At 46.8% G+C, this 8210-nt stretch overlaps 1 long non-coding RNA gene across 1 annotated transcript; it reads right to left on the reverse strand.

The window, feature by feature from the left end:
• Positions 1-2188: 2188 nt before the first annotated feature.
• On the reverse strand, positions 2189-5245 carry LOC129693381 (uncharacterized). The gene is made up of 2 exons (XR_008722869.1): positions 2614-5245; positions 2189-2371 (listed from the first exon to the last, which is right to left on the reverse strand). It is a non-coding gene; the product is annotated as an uncharacterized LOC129693381 (long non-coding RNA).
• Between the last annotated feature and the right edge of the window lie 2965 nt (positions 5246-8210).

Below are 8210 nucleotides of genomic sequence, written 5' to 3' on the forward strand. Positions count from 1 at the left end.
GATCGGGTATTGAATGGTGGCTCAAAGGGCCAAATGGCCTACTCCTGCGCCTATTGTCTATCTCTAAACTAAACATATAAATGTGCCATGATTTTTTGAGGCATTGTAAAATGTCTTCAATTTTCATTAGTGTTTCCTTATAGATGGGCTTTGTCAACAGTGTAGTGCTCTGTTTTACATCATAGTCTGTGTGCCTCGAATAAGTATTGTTGTTTGTCCATGACAACTCTGTTCTTTCCCTTATCTGCTGTTTTGATGATAATTTCCCTGTTGTCTTTCATCTCTCTTAGGATTTGGGTATTGTAAGCCAAGTTTACAGCTGAGGAGGAGAGCCAGCATCTGGCTGATGGAGGGAAAAGACAAGGCCAGGTGAGCAAAGTTTTGTGAAAGTTGTCTTTTAATAGGAGCGGCGCACTGGCGCAGCGGTAGTTGCTGCCTCACAGAGCCAGAGACCCTGGTTCGATCCTGACTACAGGTGCTTGTCTGTACTGAGTTTGTACGTTCTCCCCATGACCTGCGTGGGGTTTCTCGGAGATTTTCTTCCAACACTCCAAAGACGTACAAGTATGTAGGTTAATTGGCTTGGTATAAAAGTAAATTGTCCCCAGTGTGTTTAGCAAACAGAACCACGGTGATACTGTGGCGCAACGGCAAAGCTGCTGCCTTACAGCGCTTGCAGCGCCGGAGATCCGGGTTCAATCCCGACTACGGGTGCTTATCTGTGCAGAGTTAGTACGTTCTCCTCAGAACCGTTTTTTCCCCAAGATCTTCTGTTTCCTCCCACACTCCAAACACGTACAGGTATGTAGGATAATTGGCTTGGTGAATGTATAAATTGTCCCTAGTGTGTGTAAGATAGCGTGAATGCTGGTCGGTGCTGACTCTGTGGGATGAAGGGCCTGTTTCCGCGCTGTATCTCTACACATAGAAAATAGGTGCACGAGTAGGCCATTTGGCCCTTCGAGCTAGCACTGCCATTAAATAAGATCAGTGCTGGTCATCCAAAATCAGTACCCCATTCCTGCTTTCTCCCCATATCCCTTGATTCCGTTAGCCCTAAGAGCTATATCTTAAATGACCTACCCCTTATTCTTAAACTGTGACCCCTGGATTTGGACCTGCAACATCGGGAACATTTTTCCTGCATCCAGCTTGTCCAATCCCTTAAGAATGTTATATGTTTCTATAAGATCCCATCTCATCTTTCTAAATTCCAGTGAACATAAGCCAGGATAACGTTGGTGTGGGGGGATCACTGGTCGGCACAGACTCGGTAGGCCAAAGGGCCTGTTTCTGTGCTGTATCTGTAAACTAAACTAAACAGGATGGCTAGTGGTCAGTTTGCAAGTTGCTCTGAGAAGCCTCCTGCCTTCCACATCCACAATGATTCATTGTAGTTTGATACAAAGTTTGGGTTGCATTTAGCTGTAAACTGGAAGTGTTGAACTTTCAAAATGTTGATAGAAATAAAGTCTTTAGAAAGAGAGAGAAAATAATCCAGTCACAAAGTACTCTAAAAGCAACAATGGTGTGCTTGCCAGCTTTTGTAGCTGAAGGATGAGGTGCATCCATTCACACCTCTATTCATTACAACCGTTCAGTGGCTGTGTTTCCCTTGGAGCGGTTGGCTTGCCTGTATTTGTGAGATGCAGGCTCTGTCTGCACAAGGCCTCAGATAGTTCATTCCTTTCCCACTCACTTTGTACTCTTCTCTGACTTTTACGGTTGATGCTGTTATCAGACGACACACTGGACTCTGCCAAATTAAGGGTGCAATCCCATGCTCCCAACCTATCTCATTGTAACTGATACAAATGAGTGTCGAATATTAGGGTTGTGTGTGTCCAATGGAGTTAAAAATGAGTTTTCTTTTATTGATTTCAGCAATTGATATTTTAAATGAAAAGAGGGAGGTACAGCTTGAATTTCGAACCAAAAATGCAACTGAATCTTCCAGGAATGAGAAACGTATAATAAACAAATCTTCAGCAAATTGTTCAATCCCAATTACCGGCTCTGCGAATGAAGTCACTACAATCGGGGTGATGTTGGTCGGTCAGAAGAGAGAGAGAGTGAGCTGCACGTGAACCACAGCGAGCACCACACCGCTAAGGTATGACTGACTGACTGACTCTGACAGGGGCAGGGGTGAATTTATTATCTTTTTATATATCTATTTATTTATTAATTTTTAAATTTCAAAATAGTCTTTATTCAAGTAATAAATATATACAATACGTGAACCATGCGAAAAATTCATCCGATATTTTCGGAGGCTATACAAATTGTTCAATACAGTGTAAACATTTTTCAAATTTCACAAATCTGTCCCCCACGCGTGCCGCTCATGTGGCCCCCTGGCGTGGGATACCTTCCCTTATTTTGAGGGGCGTCTCCACCATACCGTGCCCCCCATGTCCAGCAGCGGAAGAACCTTTTTTTTTTTTCTCTAAATAGACTTTATTCAAGTAATAAATATATACAATACATGAGCCGTGCGAAAAAATTCATCTGACATTTTCAGAGGCTATACAAATTGTTTAATACAGTCTATACATTCCTCAAATCTGTCCCCCACCCGTGCCGCTCATGTGGCACCCTGGAGTGGGATACCTTCCCTTATTTTGAGGTAACTTTGATGGAAGGAGACGGGAATTGGCTAGGTTAGACTGGTAAATGATACTTAAAGGGTCTGAAGAAGGGTCTCGACCTGAAACGCCACCTATTCCTTCGCTCAATAGATGCTGCCTTACCCGCTGAATTTCTCCAGCATTTTTGTAGGTTTACATGAGGTGCCCCCTCATCCTTCTCAACTCCAGTGAGTACAGGCCCAGAGCCTTCAAATGCTCCTCACAGGTTGACCCAATCATCCCCAGGATCATTCTTGTAAACCTGCTCTGGACCCTCTCCAACACCAGCACATCCTTCCTGAGATATGGGGCCCAAACTTCATCTACCTCTGTTGCCACCTTCATGGATCCTTGGAATTGTACAGGCCCCACTGTTCATCAATACTCTCTAGAGCCCTACCATTCACTATTTAGTTTAAAGATACAGCATGAAAACAGGACCTTCGGCCCACTGAGTCCACTCCGACCATCAATTGCCCATTCACAATATTTCTATGTTAACAAACTTTCTCATCCACTCTCTGCACACAAGGGACAATTTACAGTGGGCCAATCAACCTACAAACCTGCATGTCTTTGGGATGTGGAAGGAAACCAGAGCACCTGGAGGAAACCCACACGGTCACAGGGAGAATGCGCAAACTCCATGTGGACAGCATCCAGGGTCAGGAACAAACTTGGTTCTCTGGCGCTGTGTGGCAGCAGCTCTGGCTCTGTGTCTAGGTGCTTCCTCTGTGTACATACTAACATTATTATTTCATCCAAAAACATCACCTCACAATTACCATCTGCTGTTGCAATGCCTCTGTTACCGCTGGGCAGTGCTGGTCTGTGAAATGATGCATGGCCGTAATGACATAATGACATCCTTGGCATTTAACCATCAAAGAGGCTGCAATATGGGATAAAAATATTCAAATTGGTCTGGCCGGTTAACAAAGCATTTCATGAAGCACACAGCGTACACAGCCGGGAAGTTACATCTATAAGGCATTATATGAAGCCTGGCTTGAGTCCTGTGCCCAGTTCCAGAAATTCAGGTACAGAAGGATTGTGAGGTTTGGAGAGGGCTCAGAGTAGCAATGTTACAAAATTTAGAGATTTAAAAAACAAGTCTGCAATTTATCCCATCAGATAAAGCATAAAAATAAGTTTAATTTGACACCTAATTCACTTTCATATCTTCAGTATTAAAAAAGTTATGGCCATTTTCATACTCGGAAATTAGCATCTTATTGATTTAAAACCCTATTGATTTTCCATTGACTTAACACAAAAGTTGTGATCAAGGACAGTGAAATGACAATAACTTTATAAAAAAATTAAGAGAACTGAAAGACATTTTCAGTTATTATAGATTGAAGCATTCTGAAACAAATATTAAACAATCTTACTTGGATGACCTGAAATTAAAGCATATAATTAGTTAGTTACCCAATTGTAGCTAATTCCAAAATTCAATTACTAGATCTAAACATCTATCCATTTCTTAAGAAAAGATTAACATTTTTAAATAGCCTAAGTGTGCAAAGAACATTCACACAAGAATTCACAATAAAACATGATTTTTAAATCTCATTGACATTAATTTATAGGCCAAATGGAAGGGATTTAGTGTTCAATTGCTGTAAATTAATGGCCATTTAAATCAGCTTGCGAGTGGGTTTTTCTGGAACGCGATGGTTTGGAACGTTGCCATTGCAGTGGATTTGAAGCCCATATGCAGCATGAAAGATACTGCGGGTTTGAATGGGCCCCCAAGTCACGTACTCGCAACTTAAAATTTTGAATAAAGGGATCTTAAGAAGCACTTTTTAATGTAAAAATAAACAACCTACCTTGCGTTGTCCCCTACATAAGATCCGTCCCGTTGTCGGCGTTCGCGGCTTTAGAGGATGATTTTTAATCTACTATAACAATTAAATAATCCAATTTAGTTTAAAAATAGCTGCAGCGAACGAATGTCGCAGCGATTTTTCGTCAGCAACTAAGCAGGCTGAACAACATCGATTTCAATAGCCTAGAGAAAATCGCTTTTTAAACCCGCCCCCCTCTCAAAGGCACCAAAGTCGCGTACACGGGCAGCGACAGAATAGCAGCGTCGCTGAAGGTAAGTTTTGCAACATACCTACTCCGAGGGATTTACAGGAGCTCTCGAGAGATGAGGAATTATGTGTGGCAGACGCAAAATGCTGGAGTAACTCAGCGGGACAGGCAACATCCCTGGAGAGAAGGAATGGTGATGTTTCAGGTCGAGACCATTCTTGTGTGTGTGGGTGGGAAAGGGAAGCCAAGGATGTTTCCTCAGAGCTGAGGGGCAAGAGGAGCAGTAACAGCACTGTGGTGCAGCTTGTGGAGCTACCTTTTCGCAGCTCCTCTGACCCCGGTTTAATCCTGACCTCGGGTGCTGCCTGTGTGGAGTTTGCATGCTCTCCCTCTGAATGTGTGAGTTCCCTTTGGTTGCATCAGGGAAGCAGTCTCAGCTGTGAAGGGTGTGATTGCGATAACCAGAAGGTATTGATTTAAGGTGATTGGATGAAGAAATTAAGACAAACATTGGAAGTTCATTTTACATGAAGGGGCGAGCACTTGAAATAGTAGACACAACCTGTAGTTAGGAAAGCTGCAGATGGGACCTGGATTTCGTGTGGATTTCCTGTTTGGACTGCATGTGGCTACCCTTGCGGCGGGCGGCTCCATGGAACGAGAGCCTCCAGCGCTGCGCAGGACCAGGGGATTGTGTGTGTGTTAATTAGTGTGGAGGGATTTTATCTGGTGAAAGCCACGCCCCTGGGGGGGGGGGAAGGGGGGTAAAATTTAAAATCTTGAAAATCAGGATGCTCTCTGTGAGTGAAATTGTAGCATTGGCTGGTTGATCAGGACAGCTGGTGGCTGATTGGTTGAGCAGGCCCTGGAGCTCAGCTGAGAAGGGTGAAGGGATTTCGGGAAAGCCTTGATAACCAGATTTGGCCATGCGGAGCTTACTGCAGGTGGCATGACTGATGAAGGTAGGGGGAAAGAATTAAGACCCCCACAAACATTGAAACTTAACTGACTAAATTTTTCGCAATGATTACAGAAATGTTTAAGGGGAAGGAACGCTTAGCACTTTGAAAAAAAGTTTGGCGAAAAAATGAAGACTGACATCCTGGAAAAAATAGTAGTTTTTTGGAAGTTCAATTTAGTTTAAAAGTGTGCATGATGTGACAAAATCTGTAGGAAGGAACTGCAGATGTTGGTTTAAACTGAAGATCTATATAATTAAAAGTGTCATCTTGACCACTTCCTGTTTGCACTGCATATTGATTTTAGACAAAACGCTACCACTTACGGCTGTGATTTTTGGCCATCTTACTCAGAGTCCTCCAGCGCTGCGCAGGACAAGAGGATTTTTCCCATCGATGAAAAATAAAAGTGTTTAATAAATGTTGAGATTCTCTCTCCTGTCAAGCCACGCCCCTTCTGGTGGGAGGGGGGAGGGACTATAAAATCCGGACGTGTGGGCGTGGCTCAGTCTCTGCAAGATGGGGGAGGGAGAGGTCACCTTGGTGGCCTTGCACCCTGCTTGAAATGGTAGGAAACTGCTTTTGAATTTGGTGTCCTTGCTCCCTGCTTGAAATGGTAGGAAACTGCTTTTGAATTTGGTGTCCTTGCTCCCTGCTTGAAATGGTAGGTGACTTCATTTAAATTTGGTGGCCTGCACTCTGCTTGAAATGGAATTTCAAGGAATAGCCGTAAGTCAACTGCCAACCCACCAGCCGTGAGTGTGTGAGCTGCCAGCACACCAGGCTTGACTGACTGAGCTGCCAGCCCAAGAATCCATTCGGCCCACAATGTCCATACGAGCCTTCTGGAAACCAATTCCTTCAGCCCACAACACCCATATTAGTGCTCCAGAAAGCCCCCCCCCCCCCCCAATATTGGAATTGGTGGAGAGGTGGAATATTGTGTTGGGGAACCCAATGGGTCCCACTTAGTCTAGTAGACACATAAAGCTGGAGTAACTCAGTGGGACAGGCAGCATGTCTGGAGAGAAGGAATGCACGTTTCGGGCCGAGACAGTTCTTCTGAGATATAGATGATGATGTAGAGAGATATAGAACAATGAATGAAAGATATGCAAAAAAGTAATAACAATGAAGGAAACGGGCCATTGTTAGCTGTTTGCTGGGTGAAAACGAGAAGCTGGTGCGACTTGGGTGGGGGAGGGATGGAGAGAGAGGGAAATATAAGCAAGCAAAATATAAGATGCTGTTCCTCCAATTTGCATTTAGCTTCACTCTGACAATGGAGGAGACCGAGGACAGAAAGGTCTGCGTGGGAATGGGAAGGAGAATTAAAGTGTTTAGCAACCGGGAGATCAGGTAGGTCCAGGTGGACTGTGAAGGAGTTGGGGGGTGGGTGTGGGAGTGGTGGTGGGTTGGTGGGGGTGGTGGGAGTGATTGAAGGGTTGCGGGTAGTAATGGGGATTGCGGGGTGTGGCTGGTGGTGGTGTGTGGGGGGTAGTATCAGGGTGTGGGGATGGAGGGGAGTGTGGGTGAGGGGAGTGGTGGTGGATGGTCGCTGGAGGTGTTTGGAGAGATTGAGGTTGATGGCGGTTGCTGGGCGTTCGGAGGGGGGGGATGGTGGGTGGGAGTGGCAGGGTTCAAGGGTATTGCGTGGTGCAGGAGATGATGGGAAGAGCCCCAATGGCGGCATGGTGATGTGTAGTAGGGGGGGGGGGTGTGGGGGGTGGGGGGGGGGGGGGGGGGGGGGGGGGGGGGGGGGGGGGGGGGGGGGGGGGGGGGGGGGGGGTGGGGGGGTGGGGGGGGGGGGGGGGGGGGGGTGGGGCGGGTGGGGGGGGGGGGGGGGTGGGGTATGGGGGGGGGGGGGTGGTGGGGGGGTCTAAAGTTGGGGGAGGAGGGGGTGTGTGGTTGGAGGGTAGGTGGGTGGGGGTGGAGGGGGGAATGGGGGGGATGGGGGGGGGGGTGGTATGGCTGGTGCTGGTGTGAGGGGGTCAGGAAGTGAGGGTGGTGAGAGGGGGGGTGGTGCTGTTGTGAGGGTGGGTGGGGGGGGGTGGGGATCGGGGGTGTGGTGGTTGTGCTGGTGCTGTTTTGTGAGGGGGTCAGGGGGGGCGGGGATCAGGGTCAGGGTGGTGCTGCTGCTGTGGTGCTGCTGTGTGATGGTCAGGGTGGTGAGGGTGTGTGAGTGTGGGGGTGGTGCTGTTATGTTGAGGTCAGGGTGGCGGAGATCAGGGTCAGGGTGGTGCTGCTGTTGTCAGGGTATTGATGATATGAGGGTCAGGGTGGTGGTGTAGGAGGTGAAAGGGGTAAGGGTGTGGGTGTGTGAAGGTGTGGGAAGGGGGTGGTGCTGCTGTGTCGGGATGCGGAGGGGTCAATAGACAATATGTGCAGGAGTAGGCCCTTCGGCCCTTTGATCACTATGATCATGGCTGATCATCCACAATCAGTACTCCGTTCCTGCCTTCTCCCCATATCCCTTAACTCCGCTATCTTTAAGACCTCCAGCTAATTCTCTCTTGAACCTCGATAGCAAGAATGTCCTTCCTCAAATTTAGAGATCAAAACTGCACACAATACT

This window comes from Leucoraja erinacea, unplaced genomic scaffold (assembly GCF_028641065.1).
Source record: "Leucoraja erinacea ecotype New England unplaced genomic scaffold, Leri_hhj_1 Leri_272S, whole genome shotgun sequence".
NCBI classification, from domain to species: Eukaryota; Metazoa; Chordata; class Chondrichthyes; order Rajiformes; family Rajidae; genus Leucoraja; species Leucoraja erinaceus.